The following is a 15,796-nucleotide window of genomic DNA, read 5'->3' as shown; positions in this document are numbered from 1 at the left end:
GATTGGTTTGAAGAAATGCAAACATAAAAACCCCAGCTTTCTGCCGGGGGTCACTGAACTAGAGCACTGTGTTAAATCGAGTTCAGAATATGTAGCTTTTGAGACGAGGCATGTTTATATGTATATGTATATAATGTGTGAAATATAATCCACAATGTGAAACAAACCTGATTTTCCAACAAAAAAGTTGACATTTTGGAGATACATGACATTCTCCAACACAGAAACAGAATCATGAACACAAGCTTCACACAACACAGAAACACACACATGAATGCAACACATGCTGGCTCTCCTCTGATACCCACCATCCGATCGTCTGCAGAGAGAGAGAGAGAGAGAGAGTTTTACAACACCTATTTATTTACACATTCGACAAACACAGACAACTTCACAACAATGCCATGAAAACAAAATATACCTACATTAAATTAAGGTAAAGCAACCAATCTTTAAAGATGATTTGAGTCTTTTAAAGAGGAGAGAATGCCTTCACAGTCCCACACATTCTCAAAGGCGTCCACATCATGCATCTTTACATTGTGAATTTATACACAATGTAAAGATATAGGACACACAGTCTGTCCTCCATCCATCTTTTCCCTGCTGTTTAAAGCTATAGTGCGTTTCTGTTGCCCCCCCAATTAGGATTTCTTGGCTTGACCAAAACACGCACGTTAATGCAACACATGCTGGATCCCTCCAATTCAATCCCACCATCCCAGCTCCGAGAGAGAGAGAGAGAGAGAGAGAGAGAGAGAGAGAGAGAGAGAGAAGGGAGAGAGAGAAAGATGGAGAGAGGGGGAGAGGGAGGGAGGATGAGAGAGGGAGAGAGAGAGAGGGAGGGAGGATGAGAGAGATGGAGAGGGAGAGAGAGAGAGAGAGAGAGAGAGAGAGAGAGAGAGAGGGAGAGAGAGGGAGGGAAAGATGGAGAGAGGGGGAGAGAGGGAGAGAGAGAGAGGGAGGGAGGATGAGAGATGGAGAGAAAGAGAGGGAAGGAGGATGAGAGAGAGAGAGAGAGAGAGAGAGAGAGAGAGAGAGAGAGAGATAGGCACTCTGTAAACCATGGGGCATCAGGGCTTCATTCAGTGGGCTTCTATTCTCTGGGCCTGGCACCGAGCAGCAGGACGCCATGGTGACTAAACTGTTAGCGACTCCTCAGAGCTTCCACTGAGGCCGACTGGCCGGCACACAGAGTCACAGTGACACCTGGTGGTCACAGCGTGCTCTGGCTTCTTATTTTTATCCTCGTGTATCCGGGGAAAGTAGGACAGTGTCATCAATGGTGGAAGAAGTATTCAGATCCTCAACTTAAGTAAAAGTACTAAACTAAACTACGTCAAAATACAACAAGTGTACAAGTAAAAGTCCTGCATTGGAAATGTGTATGTAAGTATCATCAGGAAAATGTACTTAAAGTATTAAAAGTAAAAGTACTCGATGCAGAAACATCCTCCCGTTGTAGAAAGTGTAAAGCAGGGGTCATCAACTACATTTTTCCAAGGGCCAGAATGTTTCTAAGCAGACACTCCGGGGGCCGGACTTCCAAATAAAGAAAATAAAATTTATTTATACCAAATACGCCTATTCTTGTTTGAAATTTTCACTTTCTTACTGAATTAATGCTATATTTAATTTTTTTTTACATGTATTAGTGTGAGCAAGCTCCTAAAAAACATGGAAACTCCATAATGATAACTAGCTCTTTAACTAGAAAATGATCTCAGACTAGGAGGCAATTCACTGAGGAGTGATGGTTAAAGTCTGTGATTAGGAAACATGGTTGTAGTATGCAGCGTCCTGATTGGTGGAAAATGCTTGCAGAAAGAAATGGCTGTTGTCAGGTAATGGTGAATGATGAATGGACTGATAAGCAGGCTATGCATTTGTCATGTATGCCCCATTTGCAATGAAACGATGCTGTTGCAAAATAATACAACCAGCATCATCAACAATGAAGAACGCGAAAATAACGATCGCGTCATTCACGTGCATATTAAGTAGCCACATGTGTCTGTTGTGGTCTTATAATACATCCGTAGGTTTACCGCTCCAGCGGAGAGGATGGCTCGTTCAGCCAGCAGTTAAATTTATAAGAATTTGTCCAAATTTCAATTCATTTTTATGCCTGTCTAGCATTGATCAAGTGCATTGATAAGTATTGACTTTTTACTCACAAAGGTTTTATTGTAGCCTACTTACAGTAACGAGACTAGCGTGAGTTGATCTGCCCCAGCGGCCGTTGGTAATCCTCTTTGCATCGTTCCCAGTCAGGTACTGCGTGTTTTAACGCACACACATCTCGGCTCAGCTGTGTGTGTGTGTGGAGCGCGGGCACCGCTGTGCAGAATCCCGGCATGTGAATAGAGATACAAATACAGGGGCTGGGTTTGTGCTCTACCTGTGTAATGTTACCTGCTGTAAATGCTTGAAATGCTAAATAACAGAACGCATTTTTTCCTCTTCACATTTTCTGAATTCATGACTATTCTGCGGGCCAGAGTAAACGCTTTGGCGGCCGGATGTGGCCCGCGGGCCGCCAGTTGACATTGGCTGGTGTAAAGGATCCAAACAGTTGTGTGTTTAATGGTCTAATCATTTCAGCTGGACTTGTAGGCCGTTATATTGTTGGCTAGTTTACTTTATAATAAAACATCAGATTTTATAAACTACATGTGTTTTGTGTGCGAGTATCTTAGGAAAGAATAGAATGCCTTTTATCGTCACTCTACACATGTACAATGAGATTGAAAGCAACTCCTTTTCCAGTGCCAACATATATGTAAAAAGATATAACAACATGGAATAAAATTAGTAGTGCTAAAAAAGGGGGGGTAAGGTGCACAGTTGAGACACTATATACATATGAAAAAATAAGTATGGTTTTATATACAGTGTGTTATGCAGTGTGGGTTATTGCACAGTAAAGTAAGCTGTTAGATGAATGTAGTGGAGCACAAAGTACAATATGTCTCTCTGAGATGTAGCGGAGTAGAAGTAGAAAGTGGCATGAAAAGAAAAGACTTGAGTAAAGTACAAGTACCTCAACATTTGTACTTTAGTAAAGTACTTCAGTAAATGTACTTAGTTACGTCGTTCACATTCATGCGTTCACACGTTCCCACCACAGTCTGCTGCTGGGAAACATTTTGGAGTGAAAGCAGCATGTTCACACACCTTGCATTCCTGAGGATGTCTAACGGCTTTAGGGAGTGGAGAAGAAAGGAGAGAAAAAGAAGACTTTTTAGTCACCAAACAATAGAAAAGGAAAAATATCTTTTATTTTCGCTCTCCCTCGTCCCAACAAAAAGTCATTTTATTCAATATTTCAACACTGTGTTCATCAGAGCGTGATAAAACAACATCACACCCAGTGGTGGAATGTAACTAAGTACATTTACTCCAGCACTGTACTTAAGTCCAAATGTTTATCTACTTGTACTTTACTTGAGTCTTTTCTTTTCATGCCACTTTCTACTTCTACTCCCCTACATTTCAGAGAGAGATATTGTACTTTATAACTCCACTACATTCATCTGACAGCTTTACTTACTAGTTACTTTACAAATTAGGATCTGTGCACCCAAAACGCATGTAGTTTATAAAATCTGATGTTTTATAATAAATGAAACTAGCCAACAATCTAACGGCCTACAAGTCCAGCTGAAATGATTAGACCATTAAACACACAACTGTTTGGATCCTTGACACTTTCTAAAACGTGAGGATTTTTCTGCATCGAGTACTTATACTTCTAACAGTGAAAACACACCGGGCGCGTAAGCTTCGTGTATAGCCTGCGTAGTTTAGATACGTGCCTGATCCCGCGCCTGGTCATTCATATCGGGTGATCCGTGTGCCTGATCGCATGTCTCGCTGTGAGAGGTCAAGACCGCCCAAATCACCTGGGTGTTTTATTTTGAAATGCGTTTTATTTTTGTAAAGCATCCGGCTGCACTGTGGTCTTCCTGTATGTGAATACCTGCCTGGCTTGACACATACGCTCGCGTCTAGCACAAGAAATAGAGGAGATGCCGAAAACTATCGCACAGCCCGACGTGGAGGCTACGCGCCTGGTATGAACGGACAGATTGGATAACATGGGCACCGAAATAAAAAATAGCTGCGCTACGTTGCTATACGTGACGCTTACGCGCCTGGTATGAACGGACGGATTGGATAACATGGGCGCCGAAATAAAAAATAGCTGCGCTACGCTGCTATACGTGACGCTTACGCGCCCGCTGTGTTTTCGCTGTAATACTTTAAGTAATTTTCCTGATGATACTTAAATACTTTTACTTAAGTAACATTTTCAATGCAGGCTTTTTATTTGTAACAGAGTGTTTTTTAAAGTATGGTATTAGTACTTTTACATAAGTAAAGTAAGTAAAGGATCTGAATACTTCTTCCACCACTGATACATGTAAATGTAGAAGTCAGGAAATGAAGACGTGTAAAAGAAGCGTAACAAATTCATTTGGAGGTAAAACCTTTTGGCTTTCAAAGGTGTTTTTTGTTTTTGTTTCTTTGCACAATTGTAAAAAGATAACAGAATAGCGTCTCTTTAAGGCTTAAAGTAGTCCAGTTTGACTCTTGTCTACACAGCTGCTTACTCTAAATTAATCTGCACATAAAAGCACAGAAAGAGAAATCCCAGCTCTGCTGTTTTCCCGATATCTATTTAAACGGGGAGGCTTTTGAATACAATTTGCAGCGTAACATTGCCGGTGGCTTCCCATAAACCCTTTGACAAAAAATAAAACAAAGTCAAAGTCGTTTTTAATCTCCGTCTGAAAAAAAGACCTGAGTGTTTGAAGGGAAACAGAAAGACAAAGATAGAGAAGTGCAGACGGGCGGATTGTGGGTTTGTAGTTGGTGAAAGAGACGGACACGTCCAAAGGAAAGACAAACAGAGAGGGAGAGACAGAAGGGAGGATTATGGACTTATATTTAGTCAGTGAGACAGTGAAAAGTAGAGAAACAGCCGAGGAAATGGAGAGAGAAGTACGGATGAGTCACTGAGCCCCGAGACACAGTTATTGACGAAAAGAGATGGAGGGATAAAGAGAGACGGAGAGAAAATGAAAACTCAAGGAAGAGGTGGAGGAGAGGAGGATTGGGAGGAGATTGGAAGAGGAGAAGTCTGCAAATAGAAAGCTGAAGCCCAGATTTACAGCTCACTGAGAAGCCATCTAAAAATGATTATTTATCCTTTATCCATCATGTCTTTCTTGTTTATTTGTCAATTATTTTGTCAAGGATTTGCTGCTTTTCCTCTGTTTCATATCACCGTGAATTTAATGTCATCAGTAATGAAAGTCATTGGTAATGATAGTTCACTGATTTGAATTCAACTTTCATTGTGATATTGATCAGGGCACTTTCATAGCTATATTTTGGTGTGCGTTGCAGGGGCTGATGGTAGCCTGGTCCTACCAGACTCTGGTACATTAGCCTGGTCCTACCAGACTCTGGCCACTCTCCATTGACAAGTGTTAACTTCCTTGAAGGCGGGTACTCTGTTGAAGTTTAACTATTAACTATTGGATCTGCCCAGAGCCACTCTGGACCTGCCATAACCAATCACTAACGTTTGGTCGTGACGTCGGCTTAGCATCGTTAGCGTTCGCCTTAGCCAACTCCTTAACCACCAACGGAGCGAGCTGGAAAATCAAACTTTTCCCGAACCCCAGTGGGGAGGAGGGCCACGACATCATGGCCACCAACAGAACTCAGCAAATAGTGTTCTTGCTCAGCGCACAACCTCAACGTCATCGTTCTCAGCCACTCCCTCTGTTCGCTGATTGGACAGGTAAAGATTTGGCCAGAAAAAACCGCGAATATACCGCAAACCCAGAGTAGTACTGAAGGAAAATGAAAATTGAGGAAAGTACGTAGGAGGGCGGAGCCAGGCTAGGGGTGAAGTGTCAACATTGTTCCATTTTTTATTTGGTTTTGTTTATCTAATATTTTCGAAGAAGGTGAACAATGTGAGCAGCTGACATACGGAGAGAGAGAGAGAGAGAGATGAAGACGTGTTGTCACAACGACGACAAGGTTGAAACTGCAGGCTAGTAAATGCTTTCTTTTTGGTTCACTTCCTAGCCTAGAAATCTAGATGCACCCTATCAGTCTAGCAACTCTTCGTTGGCTTGCGAGCTGGAAAAACCAAACTCTAGTCAGGCCAATCACATCGTGTATAGAGTCGGTGGGCGGGCTTAACATAATGACGGCAGAGTTGCGACGGTTCCGCGTGAATTCCCTGCTACTTGAAAGCAAAGAAGATGGCTGCTGCTGCTGGCGAACAGCGGTCTTTGGAATCGGCTTTGGCCGCAACTCTGGAAGACTTGGAGTTCAGCTTTTCTTTGAGAAAAGAACAAAGAACGGCACTGAAGTAATTCTTAAAAAAAGAAGATGTGTTCGGAGTTTTGCCAACCGGATACGGCAAAAGTTGAATCTATCAACTAGCGTTGCTCTGGTTGGTTGTAGCGCTATCCTATTGCGTGCAGAGGGAATTTGAAAGACAACCGTTTATCCCGCCCCTTGGATTGAGCCCTGCCAATGGTGAGTTCCCAGACCCAACATCTTGATGTGAGTCTGGCTTGTCAGGTTATTCACTTCCTGTATTTGGGTCGGATCGCGTTCTCACCTGAAGTGAACCCAACTCTAGTTCACCTGGAAGCGAACCGAGACCCCGTTTTCAAGCAGAACCAGAGTTTGTTTGTTTGATCCGCACCAGAGTTCGGATGAACTTTCACACCGCCACCAAACCAATGGGACTATCCCACGAAACGCTCCAGGGTTCGGCTAAAGCAGACCAAACTGCTCAGGTGTGAATGCAATCTTAACCAGTGTTCCAAATTATTATGCAAATTATATTTTTCACTGATTTTCCTAAATAGTCGATGCAAATGACAGTCAGTATAATTTCCAAGTCACCAAAGGAGGATGGTTGCAGTGGGCCCAGAAATACATGAAGACTAATTTTCAAACAGTCTTGTTTACTGATGAGTGCCGTGCAACCCTGGATGGTCCAGATGGATGGAGTAGTGGATAGTTGGTGGATGGCCACCATGTCCCAATAAGGCTGCGACGTCAAGCAAGCAAGGAGGTGGCAGAGTTATGTTTTGGGCCGGAATCATGGGGAGAGAGCTGGTAGGCCCCTTTAGGGTCCCTGAAGGTGTGAAAATGACCTCGGCAAAGTATGTAGAATTTCTGACTGACCACTTTCTTCCATGGTACAAAAAGAAGAACCGTGCCTTCCGTAGCAAAATCATCTTCATGCATGACAATGCACCATTTCATGCTGCAAAGAATACCTCTGTGTCATTGGCTGCTATGGGCATCAAAGGAGAGAAACTCATGGTGTGGCCCCCATCCTCCCCTGACCTCAACCCTAAGGAGAACCCTTGGAGCATCCTCAAGCAAAAGATCTATGAGGGTGGGAGGCAGTTTGCATCAAAACAGCAGCTCTGGGAGGCTATTCTGACATCCTGCAAAGAAATTCAAGCAGAAACTCTCCATAAACTCACAAGTTCAATGGATGCAAGAATTGTGAAGGTGATATCAAAGATGGGGTCCTATGTTAACATGTAACTTGCCCTGTTCAGATGAGTTTGATTGAAATAGCTTTTGATTCAGTAAATATGACCTCCTAATGCTGCAAATTCAGCAAATGACCATTTTCAGTTCTTTATAACCTATAAAATGTTGTGCATAATAATTTGGAGAAAATACTGTTTTCATTGGGTGGTTTGTTCAATGAAATTTGACTTATACCCTAACGGTTGGTGACTTGAAAATTATACTGACTGTCATTTGCATTGACTATTTAGGAAAATCAGTGTCAAAAATCATTTGCATAATAATTTAGAGTTAACATTTTTTCCCCCCATTCAGCTGCAGCGTTTCCCCTTGATCATTGAGTTCAGTTGAGGTGCTGGAAGGTGTTTGTTGTCTTTGCACAGAGCCAGACGAGCTGCGTCTCCAATCCCATCTTGTTCTTGTTATTTTTCTCTCTCGGTAATGTGTGTTTTCCAGATTTACTTAACATTCAGCTTCATGGTGCTGGAGGGTGAGGAGGTGAGAGATCAAACACACACACACACCAGGCTGTTCTCATGAACCAGGATCAGAATTTTCTCTGTCTCGTCGAAAATGAGACTGCAGTTGTGTTTGGTCGTGCTGTAAATTTTTGTGTCTGTGTATAGGGTTGGGTACCGAAACCCGGTTCCACTATGGAACCGGTTCCTACGCAACCGATAGGAATCGGACCGGATTACAACGCAAATTTTGGTTTCTCATTTTGGTTCCACTTAATGTGTTATTAAAAATATTTTCCCTCTGTCGCTCCGAAACGGACGTAAAATTATCACACTTTCTCTGTAGTCTACCGTTAGCTAGCTACCATAAGTGTAGGCTACTTTTAAAATGCCATATTTTCCCTCTGGGCTCACCAAAACGGTCGTAAAAGCATATTAACCATTCACTGCACGTGATCGCTAGTAAACATATTACACTTGCTCTGCTAGTCTGTCGTTAGCTAGTTAGCTTTTAGTGCATTTAAAATGCCTAAAGCGAAGCGGTTGAAAGTGTGGCTGTATTTCACAGCCAAGGAGGTGACTTAGGTTTACTTATTATATATTTAAGTACTTTAAAATGTTAATATATTGTTAAATTTAAATAATTTTCAATAAAAAAAACCTCTATAAAAGAGCCTTTCTTTGATGTCATTTTTCAGTTTTTCAAGAATCGGTTTAGGAATCGGAATCATTTTAAAAGAACCAGTTCGTCATTGGAATCGTAAAAACCCAAACGATAGGCAACCCTACCTGTGTAGATGCTCTTGGTACCTTAGGTTCCTACATTTGTCCATTTACCAAGAATCTGGGTGTGATTTTTTGACTGTGCTTTAAAATTGGAAAGACCGATTAGTTCTGTTGTTAAACCTAGTTTCTTCCATCTGAGACTTTTGGCTAAAGTGAAGCTCTACCTGTTACGCGTCATACATGCATTTATTACATCTCGATTAGACTACTGTAACTCTTTGTATGTTGGGTTGGATCAGTCATCTCTTCATTGGTTACAGTTAGTCCAGAACGCAGCAGCTCGGCTTTTAACCGGGACTAAAAAAAGCGTGAGTACATAACCCCAGTTTTAGCCTCGCTCCACTGGCTTCCCAGATCCAGGTTTAAAAATGAAAGGTGATCGAGCCTTTTCCGTGACTGCTCCAAACCTCTGGAAGAGTTTACCTTTCCATCAAAGAACTGGTCAGAAACTGAAACGCTGAAACTTTCAAGTCCTTGCTTAAAGGGTAACTAATGTTTGTTTTTTTTCAACCTGGACCCTATTTTCCTATGTTTTTGTGTCTAAGTGACTGATGGAAACAACAGTCTTTGACATTGGTCCAGTATTAAGCGTGAACACTGTAACCGGCAGCCACAGACCGTGCTGCAATGTAACTCTATGGGGTAAATGTTCAGCGTCAGATTGGTCCACTAAAAGTGCTGTTTATGCCACTGACAGGCTCAGATTAATATTCTAAGTGTCTGACAACATTATGGAAAGGATCCCTGCTGACCTTTCAAGGCGCAATCAATTCCAGAACGTTCCTGCGCTGCACATTGCCTCTTTGCTGTCGGTCAGTTTCAGCAAATATAACAGAAAGTTAGTTTTCTAAGGCTTACCTACTGCACCTTTAACTGTCACGTGACTGGCCGGCGATCGCCGTGATTTAGTAGGATGTCATGTGAATTGTTGTACATAAGTTCATACAGACCGTTCATGAAAATGTGCACACACACACACACACACACACACACACACACACACAGGTGAGAGGGTAAACACTCATTGTTCCTCCAGAGAAGCTCCAACAGAACATCTTATCTGGAGGGAGAGAGAGGGGTGGAAACATGCCAGGCATACTTTATCAGAGAGAAAGAAAAGGCGGATGCGAGAGCCAATGAGGAGGAGATGGAGAGAGAGAGCAGCAGTAGCCATTAGCAGTCCTGGAGTCTGTCTGCCTTTAAGTGCCCTGTAAATATCGCCTTGCTTTAGTAAACAACATTATTCCTCTTTATTGGGCCATTATATAATGGCCTGATCCTCAACTGTATGCAGATTGGTGTCGCTCCATTATGTAAGCTGTCTCTTCGCTTATGTAAGCAGCATTCTCCTCCACTCCTCCTTTCCTCTTCTCCCTCGCTTTGCTTCTCCATCACATCCTCGGCACTCTCTCCTCATCTTTTGAACACTTTTTGACTGCCCTCTTTTCAGCCGTTGCTCTTTTTATTTTGCTTTTGCTCTCTCTCTGCGTTTCTCTCCCTTTTGTTCTGCAACTTCTCTCTCTTCTCTTTTTTCCTCTTTCTGTCCCTCTGACTGCATCACCTCCCTCTCTCCTCTCCTTTTATCTTATATCCTTTCCTCATGCTACTTTTTCTCCTCTTTTTTTCCTCTGTCTTCTCAAGTCTTCTTTTCCTCTCCTTTTTTCTCCCTTCTTCCACTTATCATTGACTCACTTTCTCTCTTTTTTAATCTCTCCTCATTTTGTCCCTCTTCTCCTTTAATTCATCTTTCATCATTTCTTGTTTATCCTACTTACTTGTCCTGTCCTCTTTTCTTCTTCTCCTTTGTTTTGCTTTTTCCTCCCTCTTCCTCCCTCTTTTTTTCTTTTCTGTTGCAACTTCTCTCTCTTCTCCTGTCTTCCTATTCTCTCCTTTTCTTTCTTCCTACTCCCCCTCTCTTCTTTACGTATCCTGAACTTAACCTACTTTTTACTTCTTCCCTCTGACTGCATCATCTCCCTCTTCTCCTCTTTCATTTTTCTGTCTTCTCAAGTCTTTTTTTCCACCATTCTTCCACTTGTCCTTGACTCACTTTTTCTTTATCTTTTCTCTGCTCTCTTCTCTCCTTTCTTGTCCCTCTTCTCCTTGAAAAAAAGGGTCTGTGTGCCGGGCGCATGGTTCAAACGGGTTGTACTTAGTGTCTTCATTAATTCATAGATGTGTTTTGGGCATAACATGCAATAAACCAATCAGAGATCATCTCCCATTCCCTTTAAAAGCCAGGTGCGTTTGGACCTTGGAGCATTGCTATTATGATGGCTGATTTGCACCATAATATTTTTATATGTAATCTTTTGCATGTGTGTGTGCTGCTGTGCGTCCCTGTGTGTGTAACAAGCATAGTGTGCGCGCGCTGTGCACGAGTCTAGGCACATTTTACTATTTTGCTGTTAAAATAACAATGAAATGCTGCGCTATTGACTTTAGACCAGGTTTTTCTTTGTCAATGGCACGATCACTTCCCGCTGCCTCAAGATAACAATACACCCAGAATGCACATGAACACACCTCCCTGTAAGACCAGCACGCCCATGGGTGCAGGTGCATTTGCTATTCAAACAACGCGGGCACTGGACGGGAAATTGACAACTGCATCGGTCTTAAACTAGCAAAGACATTTGCGTCGGGCTTTGAGCTGCGCTGCGCCGGGTGCTAGACAGGGCCCTCAGTCTCCTCCTGACCATAGTTGACTGTCATTTGCATTGACTGCACTTCGAGGGCCCCCCTGCTGGCAATTTTACAAGTTGAAGTACTTTACTTTCCTGCACCTTTTTATTAGTATTTGTATTAGTATCTCACCGTGCACCAGAGCACAGATCCACCATCGGCTTTATTTACCAGACAAAGAAATGTGTTGTGATTTCAAGTACACCTACAAAAGAGTTTGTGGGTGTGACGGGGATAGTTTCCAAAGTAAAGCACAGGCAGGGAATGTTTTTTAAAGCCTGAAATCTCAGCAGTTGGATGAGCAGTCGCTGAGTCATCGGTACTGAAAAGAACAACTTTACAGACCCCTGTGGATACTGTTGGGGTGTTTTTTGTGATTCTGGACAAGGTGGGAGAGGTTGCGTGCACTCGTTTTTCTGTTGTCCAAAAACGAGATGTGTCAAGTACGTAGGTTTAAAACATAGAACAAACAAATAATCAGGGAACCTGCACACTATATGTAAGGGGGAATAACTCCACAGAAGGCCAGCCGATAAAAAAACAACTTCACTTGTGAGTGAGAAAAGAGAAACAGAACATTATTTGTTCTGTTAATGCAAAAAGAAACGGCACTAATCAAGTACATTTACTTCATACTTCTACTACATTTCAGGGGGTGAATATTGTACACTTGTACTTCACTCCATTTGTCATTTATTTGACAGCAGCTTTAAGTTTTAATTCACAAACCTACAGTTCATAAAATATGATGCACTAGTACAGCCCAACGGTATGTAAAATAGTTCAAGTTACATCCTGCTGAAGCAGCTGCTACTTATTGCTTGAAGTATAGTCTCGCTTTGCCAGACCTTCCTCCACAGCGCTGTGGAGGAGGGTCTGGCGAGTCCACACAGTATTCTGGGATGGGAGAAAAATGTGCTCTGGTTTATTGGCATTTCTTCAAATCAATCACAATCGTCATGGGCGGCGCTAAGCACCGCACTGAGCTGCTGTAAAATAGTGGTGCGAGTGAAAACTCAGATTGGACAGATAGACATGTATCTGGCGTGATGCATCTGACTGCTTCAAGATGTTAATAATATAATATTAGAGTTCAGGCTGTTCTCATAAACTAGGGCTGAGCGATTAATTGCATTTGCGATAATATCGCGATATGTTAAAACGCGATTTCCTAATCGCAAAGGCTGCGATTTGGTCACATGACTCGCGAGAGCAAATCAGTCTGCACTCCGCAGAGAAAGCATCAACTAGCATGCTAACGCTACGCCGTACCTTGAGCTGATTTCTGTCATTCAAACAACTCTGAGTTGTAGTTTAAAACTTTTACAACCATTTTAATAAAATGAAGGGTTTTATTCGGGCTTGAGTCTATACATGCAGTTAATGGATACAGGCACGCAGAACTGAAGGCTCAGTTGGCAACTATTAGCTCTGATTAGCGGTTAGCTCCGGTTAGCGGTTAGCTCCATTATAAAGATATGGAGTGGAGGAGCTGCCATTGAGAGGGGTAACAATCAGACTGATAAATGACGTTCGGGGAGCTTTCACAGCAGCGGGGCTGCGGTGTTTCAACAGTTTTATTAGTACAGTTAATCCCACGGCAAGAACACCAGCAACTAGCTAACGTAACGATAGCCTCTCTGAACAAGTGCACACTGCAGCACGCAACTTCACGAGGGGGAGGGGCTGGAGGCAGCTTCTCTCTGTGCACTGTAAAAAAATACACTGGTGTGTGTGTGTGTGTGTGTGTGTGTGTGTGTGTGTGTGTGTGTGTGTGTGTGTGTATAGATATATACTATATACTATATTTTTACTTATTTAACTGTCTAGTGTGTAATTGTGTGTTCATACTATAAATTATTATATTATTCTTTGTTGAATAATACAGAAGACAAAGAGTTTAAAAAAATAATCGAATATCGAATCGCAATCGCAATATTTGGGAAAGAAATCGGGAAATTTGGGAAAATGCTTCAACCAAAGGGTTTCCGTGAAGTGTCTCTGAACCACGATCTCCCAGAACTGTTTGGAGCGTTGTCGTTCCCACACCACAGGCCGCCTCCGTTGTCGTCGGGCATTTACGTGCATCTGCATCTGCATCATCACAGCAATGTGTTGATAGCGTCGTTGTTTTCTTATTATAGCTTGATATGTTGCTATCAGCTGGCACATAAGCACTATTACAACTTGTGCAATATTGATCATTTGTTGGTAGATGGCATGATTCATTTTGTCTAGCAAAACTTTGTTCGCAAATGTTAGCTTGAATGTTGTGCGATTCAGTGCGAAAATGAATGGAAACACCTTAAAATGTCTCAAATCAATTCGATATACCAATTTGATTGCAAAACAGCATGTGACGTCATTACGCACAGGTTTTTATTCGCTTTAAAACCGTTGGATGGAAACACACTTTCACCAGCTTTATTCGCATGAGTTTTTTTACCGAACTTCAGATAATTTGATTGACAAGTGGATGGAAACTTAGCTAGTGTCTGCTGCTATAGAGCGTGGAGAACAGCGTAGGGAGGAGGTGGGGGGTGGGATGTTTGGCTCCTAAAACAAAGGGGCTTTCAAGCCGGGGAGCAGAGTTCGTGTCCCGGAAGAAGTTAAGGGGAAAACACAGGACTTTCACCCAGGAAATGGGTGTTCATTTCCTACTTAAGTACTACTTAAGGGGGCTGGTGTTTTAACCCAAACCACAATGTTTTTTCTAAACTTAACTAGTTGTTTTGGTGTTTTAACTTAACTTTCGTCGCCACATGACGCTCAACTTTTGTCTGCTAAACTCAACTGGACTGTAACAGCTGTCCAACACATTGGACAACACTCCCATTACATCAAAAAGTGACACTCGGTCAGGTGTCTTTGGCGTTTGATACTGACGCAAAAAGTCTCCTTTAGCGTCTAGCCCTTTGGCGTCACTTTTTGACGCTCTTGGTCGGGACCTACGTTTAACTGACACGCGGTACAAGAATGGGACAGTTAGGTTTAGGAAAAGATGGTGGGTGGGGTTACAAAATGTACGCTTCTGTGGCATGCGGGACAAGAACGGGACACAAACTCCTGTCTCCTTGGGGAAAATCCTGTGTTGTTTGACCCATCCACCACCCCAACCTGCCTCCTTACACAGATTTTCAGTCTTTCATACTGCTCTCTACCGTTATCTCTCTTATACAGTGCCACGGTCGAGCTGCTGCTCTGCCTGGTGGGTTCCATACAGATGCTGAAGGGTGATTTTTTGCGGTGGTATCTGACGCTGAGAGACACTGACCAAGGGTCAGTATTTTGACGTGTTGGGAGTGAGAACGGGTTGATTCAGAGAATGTTATACAGGAGAGACCGTGTGAGTGTTTTGTTTCCCTACGTTTGCAGATTGGAATTGAAGCTGTTGCCCGCACCTTGCAAGAAAATGCTGAAAGACAGTACCTGGAAGTGTGGCTTTCGTCCACTACACAATCAAATGCATAGAAAATTGACTGCCATGTGACAGTCGTCATGTGACCGGCTGGCGTTTCGTAATTTAATTTCGTAGGATATTTTACAAATTGTTGTGCATAAGTTTTCGTACAATATCATACAAACCCGTTTATGAGAATATATATTTTTAAATGGGTTAATTTTACGCAACGTATTGGAATACTACCTCCACAACTACCGGGGAAAAGTTTTTAAAAACCACACCACAAACACAGTCCACAACTAAAATCAGACTTAAATGTGCTGTAGGTAGGATTGTAAAGATCCAGGATTTAGCCAAAGAATTTGAACATCAACAACTTCTCAGTCCCTCCCCCCTGTTCTGCTAAAGCCCAAACAGTCTCCTAAGCCCCTCCCCCCACAAGGGAGAATGAATGTGTGTGACTGAGCAGTGACTGACATGCAGTTAGACACCCCCCCTGGCCCTGATTGGTGCATCTGAACAGGGAGCGGTAGATTTTTACAAATCTCACTACAGGCTGTAGGTGGTGCCAGAGGAGCTGGATTTTTTTTTTTATTACCTGCTTTATGTCGTTCTACTGGAACATAGGGTCAGTTTCAGCAAATATGACAGAAAGTTAGTTTTATAAGTCTTACCTACTGCATCTTTAATGCTCCTTTAGTTACAGTAATCAATCAACATGTACCCTGTCTCTCTCTCTCCTGTCTCCTTCAGGTACTCCAGTGGGTTGCATGGTCACATCCTTATGTTGAGCCCCAATGATCAGGTGTTCGACCCAGAGACACCCTACCCTCTGACGCCACCTCATACCAGAACCAGTCCACATGTTGGATACAGG

At 42.6% G+C, this 15,796-nt stretch overlaps 1 protein-coding gene across 4 annotated transcripts in view; it reads left to right on the top strand.

Moving 5' to 3' along the window:
- Nucleotides 1-15,796, top strand: part of si:cabz01090165.1 (uncharacterized protein LOC100333421 homolog) — a 471,441-nt gene extending 455,645 nt beyond the window's left edge. For all 4 annotated transcript variants that reach the window (XM_035995843.1, XM_031304122.2, XM_031304121.2 and 1 more), the window contains one exon: nucleotides 15,673-15,796. The gene's annotated coding sequence lies outside the window, so the exon portion shown is untranslated. The remainder of the gene's footprint in view (nucleotides 1-15,672) is intronic.

Source organism: Sander lucioperca, chromosome 20, assembly GCF_008315115.2.
Source record: "Sander lucioperca isolate FBNREF2018 chromosome 20, SLUC_FBN_1.2, whole genome shotgun sequence".
In the NCBI taxonomy this organism is placed as follows: domain Eukaryota; kingdom Metazoa; phylum Chordata; class Actinopteri; order Perciformes; family Percidae; genus Sander; species Sander lucioperca.
This window is presented reverse-complemented; position numbering and strand designations above follow the sequence as displayed.